Here is a 27,365-nt window from a genome sequence, read left to right as displayed (position 1 = left end):
TACCTTGTCTGAGAATATTAGCAACAGAAAGTCTTTTTAAAGATCAAAGAATTTTGCCAGCAACATTCATCTTGTGAATAAAAGAAATTCAAGAGGAAGGAAGATGGATGTCATTGTTTGATCTGGATTTAAAACTTTTACAAATACTCCCCAGAAGGATAATGCATATGCCTGTGCCAGATAATATTTACTTGAATATGTTAACATGCTGGAAACAAGAGATGAGGAGTGTCCTCAAGCTCTGCTGTAAAATGATACAGAGCCAAGAAAAACAAGGGTTAAGTGCCAGGACCCCAGTGAAAACACCAAGACAGTTCTGGGCTGAAAGAATACACAGAACTGATGGCTCTTACAAAACACAGTACATCCGCAGCAGTGTAGAGCCTCCCGGCTCTCATTTCTTAGGCATACAATTGCTACTGGTTACAAGAGGTTTGTGATCCAACTGGCAGTTCTTGTTTTCTTCATACCGAATTGCAAACCAAAAGAATAAACCAACTGAAAATTGCTAATGGCAACAGATTAAAATAAATTAATTTTATCTTAAAAAGAGGACAAGGAAATGGTGTCTAGTATTTTCCTTCAGAAGTCTTACAAAAGTAAGAATTCCAAATTTCTACCAGTACTTTTCCTCAGTCCTTAGCCATTGGGCAGCACTAGGAATTTCAGCCTTGTTTCAGTGAGGATGTGAAACTGAAGATGGCACTCTCTCCCCATGCGAACACAAGCCTGACTGCTCCTCAGAAATGCTCTTTGAGTGAAAGTTACACCTGTAGCACATTTTCGGCACCATTTTTTGTCACCACGGCAGCATCAAAATGACAGATGGCAGCTTGGCTCTGCTAAAGCTAATAAAACATGATTGATGAACTGGGCTAGAAAGTCATGTCAGTTCAGATTAGGATATTTGTGCCATCATTTGACAGGTTCCACGCTTTATTATTAGAATGGACTGTCAGGACTATAAGGGCCACTAATAAATGCATCCATCCAGATTCCCGGATGCCTTTTTTTGTACTTAAACCTACTAATGAAGTTTAAATATGAAAGTTGTTTTTTTTTTCCATGTGAAATCTCACTCCATTTTTATAAAATACTTGCGCTTAGAAATACAATATACATCTTTAAACAGGTGCCTGTCAGCTGCTATAATCTCATGCACTGAAATCCAAGTAATCCTCATTTTACTGCATTGTGTGGTATAATGAAGGCCCACCTCTTTGACAATGAAAACCCACTGAAGCATATTTAAAGTACTTGGGAGAACATAATCAGCTTTCAGATGTTGTTTTTGACATTAGCTTTGGGCATAAACTCATTCTTAACTGCTGAAACACCACATCAGATGTGGAAGGTGGCTAATCAAGATTGGTTGGGTTTTTTGGCACCAAAAGAAAGGAAACAAAGGATAAAGCTATTGCAGAAAATGCTGCCAAAGAAGACTGAAAGCACCAGGATGTACATGAACAGGGGCCTTCAAGGCTCCAATCCTACTCAATGAATTGCACAGTCCTCAGAGCAGTGGAGAGTCATCACAATAGCAGATATGGAACAAAATATGTCTCTTCCTCTCCCAGGCATCAGGCAGAGGAAAAACAGCCTGGGCGTGGACTCCACCAACAGCTAAGGAGCACACCACAACTGCCTCTGCCCACCTCTGTGTGCAGGAAGTCCTCACTCAGCAGCTTCAAACCAAAGCAGATTGTTTGCTACTCCCTGCTACCATATCATTCCTGTCTTCTGTCACACACAAACACCAAGAATGAAAGGACCAAAGAAACAACCACCAGCCTTCCTCCTTTTCCTAGTTATACAATACAATTTTATTATTTCTCAAGTCTGGAGGCAAAGTACAGTCCCTCACATTTGTAAAGGTGTTTTTCACCTTTGGCGATAAAAAATTTCTATGCCAGAATTTGGTGCACAAACAAGTAGTGCCAAGAGATGAGCAGAGAATGTTATTGCATCTACAGCATGTGATCCTTTCTCAGACTGACTGACAGGAAAACCACTGTGTCAACATCCCTGTGATGGATTAACTTCTCTGCAAACTGAAATACCTAATGGGGAGATGTTTTTTATTGACATATAAATCAGAAGCTTCTTCATGCTCTTTATTTACAAATTATTCTAAGGACACAAATGTAACAGAAGGGAAAACAGCAGACATTAGCACAGAAAAATTGCAGTCATTTCAGAAAATATGAACGCATGAAATGTTAAGTATTTTGAATTTCTCAATTAGTTCTGCAACCAAAACTGCTTGGTTCAGGGCCACAGTAATTAAAATTACTTCTGATATTACTTTTTCTTGTTGTAAAATTTATACTAGATGCTGTTGTTCACTGTTTGCCTGCAAAACAGAGACTTCCAAACCAAAAAGAAAACCCTTTTTAGCAAACCTTTTCATTTTAGGAAATGTCACAAATGGACATTGCCAAGTTACAAGTGAGTTGCTTCTTTACTATTCCTCCAGATTTCATCATAGGACGTGAAGTACTTCTCAATGTACATTGCAATGTACATTGCAGGGAAAAACACACAGCAGCAGCAACACATTGTGTTGCCATTGAGCAATCTTCTTGAATACATCCTGAGAACCACCACAACCACTTCACATTTTAAGTCAGTATATTTTTCAAGCAATAGAATGATAAAAAGCACAAAAAAGAAGAATGCAAGTAGAGGTACTTTTCGAGAAAGGGATGCCTCTGAGATCTTGTGTTGGTCAACAGTTTCATAACTGAAGATCAAATTCACTGACAAGTAGGTATGTTCCTGAATTCTTTAGTGGATATTGCATTCAGAGGGTTTGAAGATGCTTTGATCAAGTGAGCTGCTCTGATTCTTCCCTCTTTGGGGTCTGTCTACATTTCCCTGGCTGGCTGGCTCTGGCAAGTCACCACAGACCCTGGGGATGGCAAATTTTAGCCATAGAATGGATAATGGTATAATGGCACCTCCAACATGCCTAGCTTTAAAAAAAAAAAAACAAAACAAAACAAAACAAACAAACAAACAAAACTAACTCAAATGTTTTTACCTTTTCTTGTTAGTTTGTATTTTTAGTTTAAAGATAAATGATAAATTCCCAGATCCAAACTACCATGCTTTTTCAAGAAATTTAGATTAGATTTAAATTTACAACCCTCTCCAAGATGGGTTTGCTTACTTGAAACTTCAGTTTTGTTTGTTTTATCTGAGCTGTATTTTTGGCAATACATCAGACTTTATGGAAAGAAAAACTGCCATTTGAGTTTCATTTCATGAGTGCCTCCCACCTGCTCCAGGACTTGTCTGTAAAATCAAGAGATCAAAATAAAATCATTCATATTCTAATACTTCTATCTATAGATGATGCTGTATTTGTTAGACTCTCCAGCCACCACTAAAGCTGTGTTAAGTTCTGCCTGGGCACTGAACAGCCTGAGGCTTCTAAGAGCAAAGTCTGTGGTTCCATCACAGTCCCCAACAGTTTCCCTCTCCTTGTTCACCTCAGCCTTGCAGACTCTTCTTGGATACAGAGAACAATAAAAAAACAGTGGATACTAGATGGATTTAAGAACATGCACATTTTTCCACAACTGAAACTGCTATCAAAAACTAAAAATTGAGTAAATCTCAGAAAAAAGATTGAAAACAGATGGAAAGAAAGATCTGTGATTCTATGATTCTAAATCTCAATAAAATAATTGAAAAACAGACGGAAGCCAGCTAAATTTTAAATTCAAAGAAAAAACAGACATCTGATCATATCAGATTTTTAGTGGTAACTGAAAAAGTTTATAAACATAAATAAGAATTACACATAGTAAACAGAAATTTATAAGAGCAACAAACTGTACATATTTACAAATAACATTCCTGAAAGAGCTTTAAAACACCACTTTTAAAAAGTTTAGAGATCTTTCTATTTTGTCTTCTGTTTTCTCAGCAGCTGTAGTTTCTAATTTATTTCTGCAGTCTTGCAATTCAGCCTTTAAACCCAGATATCAATCAAGCCTTTAACTTGAAACATTACTGACCAACACAATAAAATTGTTGCAACTGGAAACAAAGTATTTTGTCTCCATCTTCCACTCCCACTGGTTTCATTGAATCTTTTTCTAAAAATTACTCATTTACCTGTCATGTACATCTGCCATTTTAAGAATCTGTGATATTAATTCTGACTTGGAGTAAATAAATAAAATAAATCTAAGCTTTACAAAATGCATGTCATTGTTCAAGGTGCAAACTTTCTGAAAATATTTTTCATATAATTTCTTGTTAGGGAAAATTGATATATGACACTCTATCTCTCAAAGCCATCCAAGGGAAAAAAATGATAAGAGTATTCATTCAAACCTCGTCTAATTATTATGTATTTTTATCACCACATTTTCTAGGGTTACAGTCAAGATGAGTAGCGTCTTTAGTGATCAGTGCTAGGCACAAATAAGATCTCAGTGCTGGAATCTTAAAGTTAGTTTTATTTATGGCTCTAGAGTAAAATCTAGTATAATCTTACAAGTTTATTTTATGACCAAATAAAAAGTTTAAGTACAGGAGAGACTGTATGTGAAAGTTCAGAAGAAGTTTCAGTTTTTAAAGTAGAACTCAAAACCTGCAAGAGAAGGAAGATGTTGAACCATTTAGACTTTTTGACTGGAACTCCTTATCATCAGGCCCCATTTTGCCTCCTTTTAACCATTAAGTGTTCAAAGACACTGAGTGAGAGTATCTGTGTATCTGACTGCTCTCAGCCAAGCCTCCTGTTGTAGGTAACATCCACTTTGCGTACACAAAACACAGCCCATCTGTATCTCATGTTTTCAGATGGACACAATGATCTTCACAGACTGTACTTAGCACTTCCTTCAGGTTTTCTTCTGCTTCTGTGACAGGACCAGCTCTCCCCTCTCATCTCCCATCCCTCTGTACACACATAACTACTACCGTGAACACAGAATGAACCAAAATGATGGTCTGAGCAACGGCATGATGGATTTTTCATATAAGACAAGAGCTGTATCCTTGCTTTAACTTATTGTTTATTTTGAAAGCTGGCTGGCACCTCCATAATTACCATGGACCTTCTCAGCAGAAATTTGGAGCAAGATCAGGCTGGAGACAACCAAAGCAGGGACTCCTATGCTGTGGTATGCAAACCACTTCAAGGTGGTACTTTTGTGCCGGGGCAAGGAAAAGTGGGAGCAGCAGCAATAGATCCCGACCTTTCTGGGCACCGTACTAGGACTCACACTGTTTATTTGTGCCTGCAGCAAAATCAAGCGTGGTAGGGGAAGTGCTTTTTGCATGATGGAAAAGATGATGTTTAGGTTCTGACTTGGGAGACGTGGGAATTAAGGAATGGCTGACTTTGAAAAAGATCCGCTCTATGACTCTTTCCTAGCAAATAAACTCTTTTAGGCCTTCTTCAGTTTAAAGGATTAATAAAGTCAGCAGTTTTTACTGAGAGCACTTCCCTTGATACATAAGTATGTCTGAAAAATTCCATTTTCCTTTTTTCAAAAATGTAAACATTCAAATAAAAAAGGTAAAATTTATGCATGCACTAAAACTAAACTGGTAAAAATAATAAATTAAAAAAAAAAAAAAAGAAAAAAAATTGCCAGTAGAGTAACTCTATTAAACACAACCAGAAAAATGTTCTGGTTGTGAGTGAATGAAGCTAATATTTCATAAATTTAGAGAAGCCAATGACCTTATATAATGAAATTATTTTTCCTGTATACGAAACTTGAAAGAGAGCCTTAAGTAAAAAGTAACAGCAAACATGAGTTACATGGTGAAAATTCTTGGTTTTCTCCATCCTTATTTTTTGGACATTCCAGGGAGATGTGTATCTTACATGTTGATTAACTCAGCCTTTACTGGAAACAGCTTTTCTCAGGCAATTACCAAACACTGTCCTACCAATGTCCTTTAGCATTTTGAACAAAAACTATATCAACAATAAGAAAAATAAATTTAACATTTTTGTGGTACAATGTTTTTATAGCTTTTATGCAATATATTACGATTGTTTTAATAAAGAATCCATACTCTGAAAGTCCTGCTGAGCCATAATAACTATTGAGGTCTCAGTTTTTTCATATAAAGAGGCTAACAGCAAGTTTAAAAAAATTCCTTTGGTATCACACAGCCATCTTTCTCCTAAAGCTACAGATGACAATGTAACTTTCAGACAAGTTAGTATTTTATATTTTTTAGGCATAAATCTGATACTAAAATAATTTCTTTAAAGTCTAATTCTAACAATCTTTCACCATAATTAATAGATACATTTTCTATATTCTTTCTTGATTTGGGTAAGATGGTGCTGACAAATTTGTTCCCTTGAATATCTATGTCTTTTTACTCATCAAAGGAGGACTTGGACAGAAATTTCCATTTTTGCCTTTGTTTGTGTTGGCAGCTTTACCAATGGGAATTACAAAAAATTTCACAGCCTGGCAAAGGGAGGAAGTGACATCTCTATATCCCCAAATTATCCAAGCTTTCAGCAGCTTGCTCCTTTTTCTGCTGTGCTAAGCCTTTTATTCCCTTCTCCTCCAGTGGCAGCATACAGTTTCAGCAAAATACAATCCTCCCTCTCTTCAATTTTATTAAATTCACCCTTTGCTTTAAGTTATTCCATGCTAAAGCCTAAGTTTTTGGTTTTTTTTTTATTCCTAGGAAACACAGGAAAACACATTCATCATTTTTTTGGTGGAATGCACCCCAGCAATCAGGAGCAGAATATGGATAGCTTTGCCAAAATATCATGGCATTTAACTGATCACTACAGTGTAGCGAGTAACTAACTTAGTGTTACTAAACACTACAAGCTCTTCAAATTTGTAAAACGCCTAAGAATTCTACACTCCCTCAGTATTTTTCAAACATATGGATTTGCAATTGGAAATACAATGGTATTAATGGCCCCTTATGACAACGCTCTCCTTGAGTAATGTATCCATCTAAAACTATCCATGATATAGTAGCAAAATTTGGTTCTTGCTGTGTTTTGGGTTTTTTATCTAGTATTTCTGTGTAAAAAGAATTAAGTATATGTCTATAAAGTTTTATTTCACTGTATCCATTTTTCTTCTCATCATGCTTGCAATTCTGCACCATTGTGAGAACAAAATCTGGATCAGGATACAGATTTCAACACCAAAAATATAGTGTTTCAGAGTTTTTTCCCAACCCCAACTTCAAAGGTGGATCATCTTACAAATGACTAGAGCTGGAGAGCAAACATCCTCCATCATCATAACAAATCTCTCAGCATCAGCACAAGCATTTGGAAGAACTACTTGTTTTACATCATCATCTCTACTTCTGGACACAAGTGCAGAAATGCAGATAAGTTGCTTTTATCTACTCGTTAGATCTGCACATATAAATGAATAATAAAATATCACAAATCATAGTATTTTGCAACATGATTCAGCAGCTTTAATGCAATCAGGTTTCTGTCACTGCCATGAGAACTTACACAGTGCTTCAAATAAAAAAAAAAATACCACAATGAGGGTTTTTTATTGTATACTTTAAAATTTATATTGTCCTAGAACTTAAAACCTGAGAATAAAATGTAGAGACTTGATTTTTTTTTTTTATTCTGCAGAGGAGGACATGAATGGGAACGAAAAAATGAACACACAAAATGAAAGAATAAAATGCAGTAAATTTTGCATGCAAACAAATTTTCTGTCCAGACTGGGAGCCAAGCACTAAACCCAAGTGGAATACAAGTAAAAACCATTGATGGTATTTCCTTGTAGTACCTGAAAGCAATTTCTCTTAACTTTGAAAGTAATGTGGTGATTCTGGTAATTGGCTCTACAAGGAGAGTACAAATAAACCTTTTTCTCCTCTCTCAGACATCCATAACTGCATTTTGACAAGTTTTAGGATACAAGGAAGTGATTTGGAGATACACATTTAAGCAAATTACTTTTTAAAAATACTGGTTTCTATGTCAATACAAGTATTCAACATAATCTATTAAAAAGCATATGCATGTGATTATCTCTTCACATGTGAGTTGTTTCACTGGCTTTAGTAAGTGTTTAATTCACAAAGTGCAGTTAGGCATATGTGTAAATGACCACAAGAATGGAATCTAAATTGAAAAAGTGTTAAGTTTCTACCAGGAATTTCAGCCTATTCTATCCAGATTTGTAATACTTGTTTTCAACAAAAAAGACATGGCACTGTACTGTGTGCAATTAGAAATGAGACTTAACTGCTCACACTTATTTCTGGAGATGTACAAACACCTTGAGATATTACTAAAAAAAAGTATATAGTGGATGAAAATATTACTTCAGAGATTTGAAACTTTTCGAGCACACGTATATTAATTCAAAATGAATCAGCTATAAATATCTTAAGTTTTAGCAAGAGTTCAAGGGAATATTAGAAAATACCAAAAAGGAGTATTTTAAATAACTTAAGGTGCACAGCAGAGAGAGAAAATATGCAACTTGGCAATGAAAATATGTAGCTAAAATAAAGCAGAACTGTTTCACTACAAGAAAAATGGTATCACCTCTTCAGAGTGGCTGACTGGGAAAAGCATGTATGCAGGGTTTATAGTGATTTGGCCCAAAACTGTGGAATCTGGACCGAGCAGGGCATAACCCTAACCAGTACCCTGTTACTGGGTGTAACTGCAGCTCTGCTCTCTGTCTCTGCTGTGAATGCACAAATGCTGTATTAAAACAACTGAGAGATAAAAGGGAAATTGAAACAACCTCCCAAGTGCATTTAAAAAATTATATGAATGCCTGGCTATGCCTGCACAGAAGGGCAGGGTAGAAAAACAGACAGTCCCAAGTGCAGTCCTCCTGCCCAGAATTCCTGTGTGAGAGTGGAGCAGGAGACACTGCCAACAGAAAAGGAATAGACCTCATTTTTTTCTTCAGTGAGTTCTGCACTCCAGAGCTGGCTGAGAGCTCAGTTTAGAAGATACCGACTGTGACATCTCTGCCTTCAATCTCTACTATGAATTACGATTACCAGATTAGATATTTGTTTAATACAGGATACAATGAAATACTTATGAAAGTGGACGTTACTGATGATTTTTAAAGTACATCCAAGGGTCAGCCCCTGGTCTGGTGAAGTAAAGGAACAATCTGTCAGGACAAGGAGTTCAAACTTACCTCTATACTATATGGATTTGTTATTGTGAAATAGAAATATTTCTATATGACCAAAACAAAACATTTAATATTTGTGAATATTTTATTTTTCATGAAATAATTTCAGGCATAGAGACATCAGTGTTCTCTAGTGACAGTGAATTCCAAATCTTTATTATGTGTTGGTAGAAAAATATTCCTTTTTATTAGGTTGAAATATATTTCAGTTTCTCTTCATACTCCCTATATTGCATCACTTGACCCACTGTCTCTATTGTAGTCATTATTCCATACACATTACTGTACTCATCTGTCAACTATATCTGTCACAGTCCATAAAGGAGGGTTAGGGATTTGCATATCTTTATTAATTTCCATTTCCCATGTCTGACTTTTGTAATTCTTCCAAATACTTAGCATGTTGAACAAATAGAATTGAACACGAGGCATAGATTTAATTTTTTTCTTTATAGAAAAAGAAACTTAACACTGTGAACCTTGAGGCTGATACTTTAGTTTTTAGTTAAACAAAATCTAAAGTTCTAATTTCTATAATAAGATTTACCATATAGACAAAAAGGGAGTGACAACCACAGATTACTATGTTAGTTTTTCAAGCTCAGAGGGACACATTGTCTCAGAGCTGGTTGTTGAGAGAGGAGCACAAACAGGACCTGGAGGTGCACCAAGTTTAAGAATAACCTAAGCACCAGCTCAAAGAGGAATTCTGGGGAGGGGGGACAAGTAGCTTGAAACAGCAACCAACAGAACAGAATGTAGGGAATCAAACAGAAATAACAGCCTAAGGACTGTTTCAAAGAACATATGTGTGAATGAACATGAGCATTTGGAAAACATTAACTCATGCCTTCCATTTGACACTATGTGAAAAGATCATACAGCTCCCTACTGCATGAAAAAAAACTGTGTTTTGCTTTCTCTGGATCTTTATTGTATGTACCTCTTCAGCACAGATAAGGATGAAATCAGGGGTCCTTAAAAGTTGAAAATGGAAAATTGAAATTTTCATTAAACTTTGTTTTTCTAATAAAATATTACAGATTCTTAGTTTTCAGAGTTTAATAAATAAATCAGCTGAAGAGTTCTTCATCAAAATTAAGTTAAACAGAAGTCATTTTCTGAAGGCCAGAGAGCAAATTCAGACGGCTAAATCAACACAAAGGGAATAAAAATGAGAATGAATATAATAAAGAGGAGCTATGCTAACAGTAAAAAGGTAGAAAACAATTACTACAAAAATGTTACAGTCTGGAGGATTTTTTAAACTTACCTAGGAAATTTGGGCATTAAAGCACATTTTTTTTTTGACATTTCAGTCATTAGAACAGTTTTCATAGTTGCTTTTTGGCTAAATAAAAGGACATAGAACTAACTTAATTGACATGAAAGAATTAGAGCTGAAGATTGATTTAAAAACCCCAAAGATGTCATATTTTGATAAAATACAACTAAAATGCACTAACTTTGAGCATAAGTCAGGGTAACCATTATCAAAGAATGGCTTGAGTTGTAAGGGACCCTAAAAACCCCCTAGCCCCTAACTTGCTTCCATTGGCCGCTGGTATATTATGATATGCAACAGGTTACAGAGAAGAATCTTTCAGATTTTGTCAATGTTTAAATTTTTCAAAGTTGGAAGGTTATGAAGAGCTGATTCATGAGCTGATTCATGTGCCCCTCCAACTTTAAGTTGGTCAAAAGTCTACCGGGATAAGACTGAGGAGGAAAGGAGGCACCAATACCTCTCATGCAAACTGCCCAAAGGCAGGGTGGATCTGACTATCTTTCTGCAAGTCTGTCTTGCTAAAGTGATGACCACTTTCTTCAAAGGAGTAGTAGAATACCTGGAAAGGCAGCAGAAATAATGAAAGGTATCAAAACATTCTAAAAGACTTGTGTCTACCATATACAAAAACTCAGAGAAGCCACATTTCAAATTACAGGCATTTTCTGCCATTTAAATATTTTGCATTTGCTTTGAAGCATGTTAAATTATATTTTTAATTACATGGTTCCATACCAACACCAAAACTTGCAACAATTACTGGGTGAACAGATTTTTTTTTTTAATAGTGTTAATGAGACATTATTAAACATATAAACAAGAACTTCCATTTTTAATCTCAGACACAAATAGACAGAAAAATTTCTAAGTATAGCTCAAGACTAAGAAGTAAACTAGAAATCTAAATATACCCAGTAGGCAACTGCTTTACAATTCATAACGGATAACACCCTCCAATTGTTTGTTTTTCAGAAAATATTTGTTGTGACCTGCACAAAAATTAACTTTCCTAGAGAATTTTAATTTCAGTTTAAGAAGACTGACAGGAAAGCAAAGGAAATAAGTTTCTTCTACCTCTAATGTAAAGGAATTCAATTAAGATATTCAAAAGTGGGAATTTTTTTCCTTTTCCAATCCATATAATGGACAAAAAATTAAAAGCTGAGCTGAGCTTTACTAGTCAAACTAATATTTTGAAGGTTTCTGATACATGGATCTTCAAAGGCAACTAAGTAGGAAAAAAATTAATTGTCAATTCAAACAAATTTTTTCAAAGGTCAGCAACTAATTTAATTTGTAACATATGAAAATCCTCCTGTATATATTTCAACACCTTTATGTATCCAAATGCTTTTTAAAGTCTGTCTAAATATGACGATTAGTTAGCTTAGTATCTGTCATTAATAATTTTCTTGTCTAATAAATCCTTTAGACTTGCATGAAAGTATTTTTGTTATACATTCAAACTATTTATGACTGGTTTATTTTAATAAAATAAATTAAAGATTGTTTTCCTGCATTTGGGACCCTGAATTGCATCCAAAAAGCAAGTTGATCCAAATAATTAGTTCAAATTTAGATTTCTACAAAGTAACAAATGCAGTATCCTTGTTTTTAATATTTAAACTGAGAATCAGAGGTTGTATAAGACTGCAAAATTAGTTTTTTTTCAGGAGTCATGTGAGACAGGTACATCTTTCTTGAATATATTGTCAAGGTGAAGGTTTCTAAGAAAAATCCAATTTTAAAATACTTATAAAAGGCAAGATAAAGTCTTGTTTGTTTTTTTTTTTTCTGATGGGTGGTTCAAACTATAGTTAGAATTGTTCTTTAAAACACTTTGACTGAAACTGGGCAATGCTACAAGATTTTATACAAGAGCAAGAAGATTAAAATTTTTAACATCTGATCCTCCACCACAGAAGTCAAGAGCAGATCTACCATGTACATCATAGGTCAGATCCTGTCTTAACCTTTGGGATGGCAGAACAGGCCTTAAGACTGGTATGAATGACTCTACAATCATCAATTTAAATCCATTTATATAATTCATGGATTTTAGACTACATCTTTATATGTATCATTTCTGAATTCAAGTTACTAAGTATTTTTTCAGCTTATAAAAATATTGCTGATACAGTGTAGGGTGAGGAGAAAGAATAAGCAGGTAATGCAACTAAAAAGGAGCACACATTAAGTTAGTTATCCATTCCTATAGTAACTTACACCTCCTTCTGGCTCTTTAGTATGTAAATTAAAATGACTGAAACCAATTTACTTTTACATGTATACAGCAGAAACTGGTTGGAAACCTAGACTGGCTGAACTTAAAATTTACAATTTCTTGGCAAGCTAGACATCTCACCTAAAATCTTATCCATTTATACATTAGGAAATATGGACAAACTAATTATGGAACAGACACACAACCTGTGAGATCAAAAGCAGATCAGTATGCAAGTGTGATAAGCCTAATGAAAACATGGTTTCAAATGGCATATTTTATACTTAGTAGGAGCCAACTGGGACTACAGAACATGGAAAAAAAGGTAAACAGGTACAAATCCAAATGCAGAGAGTTTAGGTCCACATCCTGTGGGGAGCAGGCACTTCTCAGCAGTTAAGGGAAGGCTAAGTTAACAGCATGGGGATTGTTTTGACTTTGACCCAAGCCAATTTTAGGGGACTGCATAGCATTATGGCTGTCCTGCCCAAAAACACCAGAATGTTCTACAGAGCTGCACTCTTCCAAGTAGAAGGTGTCCCACTGGCCAAGGTTTAATTTTGCAACCTAACAATGATATTAAACATTTGTCCAGATCTCACTATGTGCCTGACAAAAGAATAGGATAGAGTGTTAAATATATAAAGACTAGCCAGTATTACTCTCAAATCTGTCATCTACTGAATGCATCTGGGAGAAGCTGGACAGAAAACTACAACCTTTAAAATAAATCCACAGATCACTGAAATATTGCAATAGTAGTTCTCCCTGGACGCTGCAGATGAATTGGATCAACAGACAACTTTGCAAACACACACTGGGTGTGGGTGCACGCCCACTCTCCAAACCCGATATTGCCAAACCACCGTGCCAGAAGTGAGTTAGTGAGTTTTCTCTCTTCTGACTAGACAGTATTATTTTTATGTGCAGTTTGTTGAACAGAATTGTCTCCACAGCTTTTGGATAGTGAATCTTTTGAACAAATCTAAGTTTTTGTGTGTGTGTGTGTGTGTGTGTGCGTGTGTGAAACTGTGACTTCTTTGAATGTTTCCAGCCCTATAGTTTAATACTCGATTTGCTCCAGACCCTACAGCAGTTACTTGGAAGACTCCTGTAAGCATCAGTGAGCTTTGGATCAGCTTCTGGAAAAGAAAGCCAACCTAAAGTTTGACTGCAAGACACACATGTATGCAGGAATCCACCAGATGCAGAAAATAAACCTGTCTTCTGACACACAGTGGTACATCCTGCATTTCAACATAACACAGTGACACAAGGGCCAACTGGCCACTGAGGTCAGTGGCTCAGAACCAAGCGGAATGAGCCCCTCTAATGAGGCACAAGGTATTCTGCTTGAAGGGACATGCAGATCCCAAATGGATACACACTGTGCTAGCAGGGTGAGTCACACTGTACACTAGAACTCCCTGTAGTCTGCTTGGGAGACTGTGCTGTTGCATTGTGCTCCATGAGCTTGTCAGACATCATCCAAATTTAATGTAAACTTTTCTGCAGTCAACTCTGTTTAAGAACTTAAGTAGATATGTTCAAGATACCAAAAAAAAAAAAAAATGCATTGAGCTGAATATCCTGCCTTCAGCAGATGCTGAAAATGTGTAAGAACACAGAAATCACATAATGATGTTTGCCCAAAATATTGTCCAATCTTCTGGTCTTCAAATGTTAACTATTTAAACAGACACTTAAAAAGAGTAATTCTTTCCATTGTCATCCAATCTCTTTTGATCATTTCACTTGTTTCCTAATCTTCAAATTAATACTTTATCCATTTGAGAACCTACCCTCTCCTCCCAAGCCTGTCCAATGTCCTCAGTTCTGTGCGGAACACTTCTTTATGCTTTTTGAAACTACATCAAAAACTGATCAGCTGGATCTCCTTCTCTTGAGCGGGTTCTAAAACATCAGTGAGGTCTGCAAACCCTTTAACTCTCTTCTGCACAATTCCATAAAAGAGGAACTGGGGATTGAGAGGAGACCTAAAATTCTTACTGCAAAAAAAGTAAGAATTACATATGTAATGTACACATATACATACATGCTATGTGTATATGTATACAAATACATGCACACTATATGTCACTTATACTAAAAATTTGTAGGATTTTCATATAAAAAACCCACACAAAAACAAATCCAATCTTTTTGTAGTAAAAAAACCCCAATAATTCCAAGAGTTTGGCATGCTTCAAGTTTTGATGGTTTTTCTCCAGAATTTTTAGGATTCACATTTAAATGAGACAAAGAACTCTTTTATGTTATGTTTCTTTCTTTAATTTTCATCTTACAAAATTTTACTGAATAATATTGCATACTCTACTTATTTAAAACATAATATAATCTTGCTGCATAATATTTTTAATTACTCCTATCATATAGTATAGCCTCTACAGAAAAAAACCAGTCCAAGTGTAACTGTATTTATGTAAACAATTATGTCCCCTTAGAATATAAGGAAAGGTGACAAAAGAGTGAAAACTGTCCTTTCCAAAATCCTTGGCACTTGAGAATACTATGGGATACAGACAAGAAAATCTCTGGAATGCAAATTATTCATTTTACAAATAATTTTCAACAGTCCTAAAATGAGAGGAAGTAATTTCAGTCTATTATTTCTATCTATTTCTGCTCTTTCCACTGCTTGATGCAAGTGGTAAGTTGCCATAAGGTCCAGCTGCTGCAATGGTACATTTATGTTAGTTTGGGAAGGATGAAGAAACAAAGCCACCTTCTATCACATACCTAACAGTGTGAAGAACTTGATTAGAAATTCCTTTAACCTTTCTAAAAAACCACATAGTTATCATGTGACTGTGCAGTTTTCTAGGAAGGAAAGGCTACATAAAGGTGGTACTAGAATTCGCTACTTTCTCCAGTCACCATTGCCAACAAAGCTGGGAAATTCTTTGGGGACAAATCCTGGATGCCACTGAAGAATATGATAGTTACCTCAGCCTAGGACTTGATTATCCTAGCAGATCCCTTCCAACTGAGAACATTCTGGGATTCTGTATTTGTTCATTCTCTCATCCAATGAGGCCCAAATGTGTGTTGTGCTATCAGGCTAATGGTAGCAAACAAAAATTGCAATCAAGAGCTGCTCTATGTGGCAGGCTGTTACTTACACTCCTCAGCATCAACAACTCTTGTTCTAACTTTGGTCTTTTGATTCCTTCTGAAGAAAAATGATTTTTCAACAGGATACAATGAAGGGAAACCAAATACTCATTAAATGCTGGAACTAAAACAAATGGCTGTTCCTTCAAAACAAATACAGATAGCAGGTGAGCCCAGCCCAGGAGACCAAAGGGAAAAAAACCACTCTATGAGCAGCAAATAATCAGCTCTGGACTTGTGGAACCAGTTTGCAATTGGCATGTGAGTGCACAGTGATATTCTGCTTGTTAATGGGGATAAAGGCAAAAAGGTTCACTCCTCATGTAAAACTGGTGGAGCATTTGAGGCTGGTATCCTTAAAGACCATTTGTCCTATGCCATCCATACTTTCTTGATAAACTTCTGTTATGGCCAAGCACAAAAGTCCTTATAAACAGTATTCATAATACAAACACAAATGTAGTCCACAAGAAGATGGACATTACAACAGAAAGTGGGAGAAGTTGCACAGGTGAGAGCACATGAATAAACATAGGTGTGACAGCATAGACTAGGCCAAAGTCTCACACATTTTGGGCAGAGCCTCAATAAACCATATCTACCCTGTTTACCTCTAAAATATACTTATGATAATTAAGTACAGAAATAAGGATTTGTTTCTTGAAGAACAAAGGTGGTAGGTTATATAAGGATTGAATCAAATTAAATATTAAAATAACAGTTACTCAACAGAAAGAGGACTAATATTCTGCCTTAAAATTTGAAATAGAAATAAAACTCAACAAAATATACATCACAATAGCATAAAAACTTCCATAACACAGCTTCAGGAAAAGCTCTGCTCTTCTAAAGTAGGTCTTTTCTTAGAAACAGACCAGACGCAGCTCCCATTTATTATTTATGGTGCCTTGTGTCCATGTCAGCTTCCAATTAATAATTAAAATTAATCTCATTAAGGCAGATTTCATTACAGGATAATTTAATTAAATGATGAATTGGCTCCCAGATGTCATAATTTATGCCATCTTTTAAAAGATGCTGCTGATGACACAGATTTATAAGTGTTTAGTCCTAACCTGAAAAGATAGGTTATTTAACAGATTTATAGAAATTTTCATAATCAAAGCAGACAACATGAAATACAATTCACATGAGGTGAGATGGACACTTCCAAGTATGAACAAAGGTATATAGATGTCTCTGTGTGGCAGGAGGAAGTACAAGAAGGTCAGTTCCAAGTTTGTTCACAGAAACTCTAACCACAGTACTTGTGAGGATCCTACCTGTCAGTATTGTAAGCCACTTCTCGCTTGTACCACAAAGCAGTTGAGACAGCTGAAAAAAAATCTATTTCAGATAGTTTAATAGAAAATTATTCTAAATTTCCAAATTCAGTGTCTCAAGAAGTGCAGAAAACAGATGAGTGAAAACAAGAATTGCCACTGGTAGCAGAGGAATATGAACCTGGCTGTATCAAACTTCCCACTACCCTTTTCATAATGCTATGAAGTTTTTCTCTTGATAATTAACTAAAAAGTTAAAAATAATCCAGTGGAATAGCAGCTGCTAGTGAAGCAGCACAATCAGAACAAGCCTGATAATGAAGTTGTTTCATAACCCACAGAACAAACAAAACAAAGAGCAAGTAGCGACACGAAATGCAGTGACATGCAGGTTCAAAACAGTGGACAAGTGTTTTCTTTAATATTTCTTCAGTGTCCTATATGTCACACTGACAGTTTACATTCCATAAAACCTCACAGAACTTTTTAAAAAGTCTTAGTGTAAGGAAAAATGAAGAAGTAGGAAGCTGAATTACTAGGATGCACCACTCCAATATGTGCATTTGTAGGCAACTGTATTTTCCTAAGACATGATCAGCAGCCTGCTCTTGATCTGCTACATATTAATACTCTACCAAAACACAATTTAGTTTATGAAAAGCACCACATATGTTTAAGTTCATGATCACCAAACAATTTTTGAATATATCAGGCACATGGAATAAGGCACAGAGAAGGCACAAAATCCCCACTTGAAGCAGTATTCTTTTCATACCAGAGTGCTCCAAATAAGGGTGCAAGTTATCCTTCAGAATTGAAAACATTTTCATACTGACACAAAACCACCCAAAACACTTTGAATGCAAAAGCTACTTCCCTTGGGTGCCCCTGAACCATTAAAACCATCTGAACTCTGCCACAGAACTGCTGTTAACAAAGCCCTCAGTGGACTCACCACCACTGCTCCTGTTTCTTACTGGCAATAAGCAAGGTAGTAGCTGTTTTGATCACCAGACAATCTTACTGAACAACCTGCTGGCTGTTACCAAAACTGTAACCAACAGTTAAATCTAGAATATCCATCTCAGATTTTTAGACTTAAGTAGAATCTGGAGCCCTAATTTACTTTTTGAGCTCCGTCTACTAGCCACAGGGGTAGAAAGACATGCTGCAATCATCTACCTGGTGGGAAATACTGATCAGGTGAAATGGGCTTGATTGTTAACCTTCTAATTACCAGTTATATCAGTGATCGACCATTTTGTGGCTTGACTTCTCAGCTATAACCCACCTGGCCCAGTAAGGTGCCTAGGGAAGACTGGCTTCTTTTTTTTTTTTTTTTTTTTTTTTTTAATGGTAGGATAGTGTACTCCGATAGAAAAGTAAAGAGACAGTTTGCAATAGATATAAACATATTTAAGCTCTCAGTCTGGCTGATATGCAGCAAGAAATTTATCATGAAGGATGTTCAATTCTCATATCCCAGAGGAATGAAAAACCTCTCAGATGGACACACTTGTAGTATATCCCCCAAGGGCCTTAATGCCCTATGTCCCATGAAGTCATAGAATCATAAAATATCCTGAGTTGGAAGACAACATTGAGGACCATCAAGTTAAACCCCTGGCCATGCACAGAACCAAGTGTGCACCAAATGTGACACCATGAGCCTGAGAGCATTGTCCAAATGCTTCTTGAACTCTGTCAGGCTTGTTGCTGTGACCACTTCCCTGGGGACCCTGTACCAGGGCCCAAGCACCTTCTGGGTGGAGAATCTTTTGCTAATATCCAACCTAAACCTCCCCTGACACAACTTCAGGCCACTTCCTTGGGTCCTGTCTCTGGTCACCAGAGAGAAGAGATCAGTGCCTGCCCCTCCTCTTCCCCTCACAAGGAAGCTGTAACTGCAGTGAGGTCTCCCCCAGTCTCCTCAAGGCCAGCCACTCTTCCAAGGGCTTCCCCTCCAAGCCCTTCATCATCCTCATTGCCCCCCTTTGGCACTTTCTAATGGCTTTTATGCAATAGTGAGACAGGTAGTGAATGGAGTAGTATGTGCCAACATCTAAAACTGCACTGCTCAAAAGTCCTGCTTAATAGGAGTTATTCTTCTTGATGTTGAATCTCTTATTCTGCACAAAGTCAGAAATGTCTTTAATTGAAAAACTGATAAAACTCTCTTGGTTTATCTCCTGAAGCATCATAGAATAGTGCATCTTCAGTATTCTTGCAAATATCATAGATTCTGCTTTGTTCCTTATCAAAATTTTAGAAAACATACAACTGCTGCTCCTTATTAAAAGAAAAGTAAAAGGGAAATTACAGTACTACAAACCAGCTTTGGAAACTGCTTTTATACATACATACATACATACACACACATATATGTATATAATGTTCTAAATCATTAAGTATCTGTATGAATTTTTAAAGCATTCATACTAAATGTTTATGCAAAGATTACAGAAACAGACACCTGTGTTCTACAAATCTGTTCTAACTCCCTCTTACCATTTGCAAAATTAATACATCAGCCCTTTTCCACTTTTTGACTAGATTCTCAGCAAAAAACTACTACCTAAAATGGGAAATACAGAAAATCACTGTTTAATTTTGTCAGTTCCATGGTTCCACTGCATCTTGTAGCATCTTGTTTTCCTATAGCTACATTTTAGTTATTCTGAAGCACTGGTTTCACTTACACTTTCATTTAATCATCATTTTCATCATCAAAAATTATCATCACTGTCAAATTTATAATATTTATATTATAATATAATGTGATAATACGTGTCTCTTTATCAAAGTTACAATTTCTCTCCTGAAAACACTGCCAACCAAAAAAAAAAAAAAAAAAAAAAAGAAAGAGGGAGGAGGCACATATGTCCTTATTTTCTGACATTTCATGGCTTTATTTCTCTGAAAAATGAGTGGGGGAAAATCCCACTTAATTGTTCTTCTGGTTTCAATAATTTTATTGAAAATTTTATTAGTAGTTTTATAGGAAAAAAATAACATTCCATTTCTGGGATTTTCACCACAATTAAGGTTGTTAAAGCATTTAAAGCTGCTTCTTTATGTCTCCAGTTTCACACTCTATCTACCTTTCCACACATCTTACCAGGCAGGGCTCAGCATGTTGCTTCCAGCCTTTTAACTACCCCAGGCACTGTTGTACTACTGCGTGGTGTAGGCATGCCCAGCTCTTTCAAGAGATTACTTCTCTAAAAAAGTGCCATTGCAAAGGAGAAAAGTAAAGGCAAAACAAAACTGGCATTCTGGATTGACAGCAAACCCAGACCGAAAAATCCCCTTTTATAGAGCAGTTGAAAATAAAGGTAACGCACAGAGAAGTGATTTTCTGCATCTTATTGTTCTTTTAAGATAATGTGGTAGTGAGCAGACAAAATTATATTCTTTCTTCTCTTTCTTGAATAAGCCTTTGGCAAAGTGCTTTTGTACTCACCAGATTACACACCTTCTGGTTTTCCTCTGGCACAGTAGGAAAAAGAAATGGAAATGTGATGCATAGGTGTGTGCTATGTCATCCTATTTTCTTAAAGAATTTTCAAGTGGTCCCTGTGGTAACCTTATACTAAGCTAAGAAAACATTTTGAGGCATTATCGTGGAGTTTTAAAGATGATAATACTTAAACACCAACCTAACTGCTGTAGAGTTAGGGGAAAGTGAACTAATCCCATTTATTTTAGCCTGCATGAATCAATGGTCTCTTTCACCCACCATCTCTAGAACTCTGTACTGGTGGTTTAAGAGAGCAGCTAATTGACCAATTCAGTCAATTCCACATTACTGTAGATCAAAATGGGTGGACATCATTAGTATAATGGTGTATCAGAAATTATACTCTGGTCACTGAACTAGGTGGAGCAGAGATGAATTTGTTTCCTCCCTTACATACCTCATTCATTCTTGATTCTATCTCGACTTGTATTTTTTCTGATGGAAAAGCCATTTCTCCAGCAAAGAATGATTGCAAGTGAACACAAGCAGAAAGTATGCAAAGATACAGGGAGAAGAACTATAGAGCCCACAGCCACCCTGCTTCAAACTGGTAATTGCAAATATTGCTGTCTCTTGCACAGAAACCATTTTACACTGATAACAGAAAATATCAAAGGAAGAAGGATGCCACATTCTAAACAACACACTTGACTGATTTCTTGGACCAGTCAGACAAGGACAACAGCAGTTGGTACTTGGTACTTCAGGTTGCTTTACTTGGAAAGATTTGGTTTTTTAGGCATTCCCTGCCCTTATTCCCTTTAGAATCATAGAATCCTTAGAATGGTTGGGGTTGGAAGGGACCTTAGAGAACACCTGGGTCCAACTCCCCTGCCACAGGGCCTCCCACAGGCCCTTTGAGGCAAGAGAGCAATGCTCACCAGTGACATGAAACAACACTGTCATCAACATGAGAGACATAACTCTTTTCCACCAATATACTGCCAAAGTCATGAATTAGCAGGAACAGAGGTGGAAGAGGAAGAGCAAAAAGACTGGAAAAGGAAGGGGAGGCACTTGCTTTTGTAATTCTGCTCAGTCTCTCAAAGCTCTGTTTAAAAAGAAAAAAAAGCTTATTTCATCTCTTGGGAGCTTTCCAAGTCCTATGGATATTGATTATGACTCCCTTCGATTTTGTCTCCTTGATAATAATTTTATTTCATACTATATATAGTTATGGGACCACAACTAAAAATAGATTGCTTTCTTACCAATTTTTCTTTGAATGACTTCCCTGAAGTTTAGCAATTCAGCAAATAAGTGAAATTACTTTAGCACAAATTATATCTTCATAGAATTGTTCATATTACCTCAATTCAGCAGCAGACCAAGAAGTTAGTAGATATTTGTTTTGACATTCAGTGTTACAGACAGAACACTGCTCTGCATCCACTGGACACAAAGTGAAACAATAATTCATTTACATTTTGGTGTAAATATTTTGTCCTCTGAGTAATTTTTCTTACATCCATTAAATAGTAAAACCAGCATTTTCATTACACTCTTTCTATTATTTATTTAGCAATGTTCTTTGAAGACCCAGAAAGCTTAATTATTAATGAAGAGTTGAAAGTATGTTAGGGTGACACTGATGACCCAAATCTTGAAAAAGTAAGGACTGATATTTTGATTTTAGAATTTTCTAGTAAAATATATGCTGCCAAAAATATGTGCTGCTTTCTAAGGATGAACTCACAGAGGAGTGAGCATGAAAATTTAATACAAGAAGTATTGTTCTAAATTATCTTTTTTAAAAATGTGGGTTTGAGTCACGTTCTTTCCATTAATCCCTTGCCCCTCTTACAGCAGTTAGGTGAATAGGTAAGGCTTTTTCCCATTTTCTGCTCAGCTGGGAACTTAGGCAATGCTTCTCCATTACCACAGTCTCATTCTGAAGCTACTTTAATTCTTAATGCCTTAATCACTTGTGCTTATTAAATTATTTAAAATGTGCTCTAAACAACAAAGGAAAGAAGGACCTTCCTTTGCAGCTAATGAAGCAAAGGAAAGTTCTGGTTTCGCAAAACCTGTCAGGTTGAATCGGCAGCTGGGGAAAGATGCCCTTGAAAGGTTGTTTTATGCCTTTTGCCTTATTTTTCTACTTACAGAAGAGGGAAAAAAAAAAAAAAATAGGTGAAACAGAAGCCACAGAGGTGTAATTCTGTAACAAATTTCTTCCTGAGAGGAAATAATAAATTTTCCTGTTATGTTGACTTATAATGACTCATGATCCTCTTCAAATTTTGCAGCTCTTGCACCTCAAGGGTTACAAAAATGAGGCTGCAGCTCCAGTGTAATCGCAGCATCTCATACCCTAAAGGTTGTATAAGGAAACTGTATCTTCTCTACTGATACCTCCTCCTAAAAATTTGTAAAACAGGTAGCAGATAGAAATACCATGAAAAGGGAGGAGTCTAAAGCGCTTTCTTTGCTACCAGGTACATGAGCTACAAACAGAGGTCTCCAGCAGAGGACAGGTTTAAATATGCAAAAAAAGGGCCAATTAGCACAGGTGCCCTAGGTGTGCCCTAGGTGGCACATGGGCATGGCAGGAGGACCAGTGACGGTGTCAAGCCTTTGAACAGCCTGTGCTCCAGAGGGCTGCAGTGTCCAAACTAAAACATTAACAACTGCTAACTAGGGGAAGCACATAATCCATCTTACCTGCCAAAAACTTTCTTTAATGAGACTAAACAAAGAGATGGTAATGTTCTACCAGCAAGTACTAGCCTTCATGGAAGAAGTCCCACATTACCACAGAGAACTGGAACCCAGGAGGGGTGGTTTGGTCACTCTCCTTTTTTAGTCTTCCCCTCTGCTCCCAGACTAAGTTTCTCTTCTAAGACAATCTCTTTAGCAAAGTTTATAAAGTATTAAATATTTTTCCAGGAAAAAAAATATAAGCTTACAATGTTAAGATGTGTCTGTGTGAGCAATGCAATAATAGATTGTTAACTATGTAACAGAAAGGCAGTTTGTAAGAAATTTTACAACTATGAAATGAGCATAACCTCAGCAAGACCATAGAATGGCTTTACCAAAAAAAAAAAAAAAATTAAATTACTTACCAAAATAAAAAGCCAACTTTTTCCCTACTCATCTAAAGATCCCTTTGCATATATATACATTGCAATATTCTATTACATTGCCAAGAATATTTTGTGTTTCGTTAATATAGAAGCAAATCTTCTTGATTATTTTGCATTTTTTCTCTTAAATACTCAACAGAGACCTCAAAGGAAACAGTGGAACCTACCAGAATTCTCAGAAGTGACAAGTAACATGCAAACTACAGAGTTTATGTTATTTGAATAACATCCCAAAACTAGACACCAAACAAATCTTGAAGCATATTTGAATTTCATGTATATACAACTACTTAAGTGTGGTAAATATAATAACATTTGCAATTTTGTGATTTGTGACCTTTCTTTTTCCTTAGTAGAAAGGCAACAACACTAAATCAGCAATACATTATTACTACACATTATAAAAATTATCAAGGGTGAAATCAAATTTATTGCAGCTGTAACACTTCCAAAAGAGAACAAGAATCTGGACTTGTGCCAAAGAACATACTTTGGGCAGTCGATCACATGATCATCAAAATAACTAAATTAATTTTGCTGTAAAAAAACCCTAAGCTGTACTAAATACCAAAACCAAGGCTATGAAAATGATTTCCAAATTGAGAAGAAAGCTTTATTTAATTCCTTTTAAGAGTATCCATGGCATCTAGCTTTCTAACATGAAATGCAAATATACTTTCTATCAATTACAACCTGTATTTATTCAAAACAAAAGGATTTAAATGAAGAATACCATAAATGTAAAGCCTGATTCAGCTCACAAATGAATGCACTTTATCAAAATATAAAATCATGTAGAGCAGGAGGAGACTTCCAGAAAGCAGGAAAAGCAGAAAAAACCTGGTTTGTCCTCTAATATCCACCCCCAGAATGTCCCAGGTGGGAGATTACAGCCCACATGCCAGTTACTCATGGGCTCCAATTCAGAAAAGCATACCTATTCAGGAAAGCACTTAATTAAGCACATGCTTATATGCTTTTCTGAATCAGGTCCATAGTACCATAGGAAATGGGTATAACAGACATAAAATACATGAGTAAAAGTAACTGGGAACTCAGCTCCAGAGCATAAGCTTTCATTTATGTACCTTTATATTTTTAAAGATATGATGCACTGCTTAAAATAGAACATACTGCTCTGTAAAGTGCAGCATGGACAAAAGGAGACCTGAGTATAATCAGATCCTGGGACCTATTTGGTATCTTCACATGCCTAATCCACTGCAGAAAAGTGCTGGAAAAGATGCAGAGCCCCTTTTTGTCACATTATTAAATTTTCCAGCAGATAGACATCTTTGGGCATATTGATAAAATGGGGATAAATTGTTGGTGGCCAAAGAGCTTCTCACATGGTTTTAATCTACCGATGCACACCCAGTTACAGCAAGCAGGGAGGCAAGGAAGGAGACAAGTCCAGATCTGTTGATCAAGCAACAGGGAATATGCCTTCAAGAAGGACATTTCTTTTTCACTAGCAGCAGTACAAAGCAAGAACTTTGCTTTTTCCCTTCCTTTCAATGCTGCTCTCTGAGAAATCCAAAGCTGCAAGGCAAGGTGGCCACCAGCAAGTGAAGTTGCTCAGCAGTTGCTCCAGGCAAAGCTGACCAAGGACACACAAGGAGCCAGATGGATTAAGAGCCACCGGCAAGGTCTGAAAAATGACAAGTTTAGATATGCTGTCATATCTGCATGTGATTATAAACCAGCAGGAAAACCCTGTGGTCTGCACTGGGGAAAACCAAGTTTAGAATGGCAATTGTGCATATGTATGGGAATACCAGACCCCTCACTTAGTTTCAAATAACTGTCTTGCTAAAAAGGGATACCTTTTTCACCTAGTTCACACTGACTTTCTATCACTAAAAAATAATTTTAAGCTGAATAAAAGTATGTAACAGCAGAACCATTCAAAACTTTACACTAAGAGCCACAAAGTTAAAAAATATGCTGCTGCCCACAAGAGCTTTGAGCAATGAGAAAAAGTCTCGATTTGTAATCTCCTTCAATGCAAGAGAAATCAATTTTAATATATGCTGTAGTTTAATTACTTGGCAATTTTTATTAACACTGAAAACCAGCAGAAATTTTATTAAGTACTGGATACTCTAAACTTTGTATTTCACAAACCAGAAGCTACACAAACTCTCAGAACATTACTAACATATTTTTGCTATCAGTCCATCTATTAAAATGCAGAGGGCTTTGTACAATTCAATTGCAGTGCTATTAAGCATACTTAATCAAATCAATCTTGAAGGAAAGCCACAGTAATGAGATATTATTTTTTAGTTACACTTACCAAATCATAGCATCATGCAACTCAACCAACAGAACAGTTTTTGAAGGGCAGCCTTCATGAAGTGAGATCCTGATGGCCAACCCAACCCAACCTGAGCAGAATACCAGGGCTGCAGATGTTCTTCAGAGAAAGAAGCAAGGTTCTCTGCAAGTCACTGCAAAATTACAAGTAGGTAGGGCAGAAACAGCAGAGGGCTTCAAAATCCGTGTACCAATTAATGCATTGCTACCCTAGTCTGACTTAGAGTTTCCAAAGGCTTTACCTATCACCATGTGACAATCACTGAAAGATCTCTAAAGGATCACATATCCAGCCACAAACCCATGCAATCATGCAGCAGCTTCTTTACTGTGTGCTTTCAGTACGGCAAATAAGGATGCAGTTCTTCTATGAGTATGAAGACTATAGTCTAACTGCTTCTCTGTTTGAGGTTGTTTCCTTCTTTGGTCCTCAAAGCCCATCACATCCTACAGCCATACTAATCACAAATACTGTGGGTTGGATTTTCATTTTTTTCTCATGATTCTCTTCAACTCATTGTTTGCACCAATTTCTCTTACTAGCCAAAATACAGACACAGCAAGAATACGTGCTGGGCACACATGCTATTGCAGTGCAAAAATGCTTGATTACATTTCAAAAAATTTGCCAGATTTTCTCTCAATCTTAGGTTGAATTTGCTCAAATGACATGTATTTCCAGTATGAACTACAAAACAATGGCACATAAAATGCACATACTTGCTAATTCCACTGCATAATACAGTGAAGGATCTTTAGGGTTTGATTTGGTTATCATGTATTTTGTTTATTTGTTTACTGTTATTTTGATAGTCAAGAATTTTCTACTGAATTAGCAGAAGTTTACTGGCTTATCAAAATTCAATATTTAAAATATTAACATACTTCAGTATTTAAACAGTGATTTTTTTTTTTTGGACATGTAACAGATGTTAAAACCAATTAATAAAATAACTATCTTCAAACCATCTCCACTAAATATAATACATTAAACTATTTACACTGACAGAAAGTGTGAAAAATGTGTTTCTTTATATGGTACAGAGGTAGACAGGGATAGAAAGATGGTTGGGTGGAGTAGACACCGTGCTTTGTTATTATACCACTTAAACCAAAATCCTTTAGTGCTAATTATGCCACAATAATTTCTACTTCTCTGCACCAAAAAGGCTCGTGTTCTTTGCTACACATCCCTTGCGTGGGTACTGAGCAGAGAAAGCAGAGCAGTAATCTCCTGTGTTCTAGTTAATACTGTCATTGGAATAGTGTGTATTAGTAACTTTATTCGGGCAACTAAGAGAAGTAGAAAAAGCAAAAAAAAAGTGGAAGGATGGTTGTAAGCCCGCATG

At 36.2% G+C, this 27,365-nt stretch overlaps 1 protein-coding gene across 26 annotated transcripts in view; it reads right to left on the bottom strand.

The window, feature by feature from the left end:
* The window catches only part of EYA4 (EYA transcriptional coactivator and phosphatase 4), a 143,036-nt gene that overhangs the window by 85,036 nt on the left and 30,635 nt on the right, over positions 1-27,365 (bottom strand). Inside the window, exon 1 of one of the 26 annotated variants that reach the window (XM_085575223.1) lies at positions 4-25,980. The exons of the other annotated variants lie outside the window; for them this stretch is intronic. The gene's annotated coding sequence lies outside the window, so the exon portion shown is untranslated. Of the gene's footprint in view, positions 1-3; positions 25,981-27,365 lie in introns of those variants that run through there. 26 annotated transcript variants of the gene reach the window in all.

Source organism: Lonchura striata, chromosome 3 (genome assembly GCF_050655825.1).
Source record: "Lonchura striata isolate lonStrDom1 chromosome 3, ASM5065582v1, whole genome shotgun sequence".
NCBI classification, from domain to species: Eukaryota; Metazoa; Chordata; class Aves; order Passeriformes; family Estrildidae; genus Lonchura; species Lonchura striata.
This window is presented reverse-complemented; position numbering and strand designations above follow the sequence as displayed.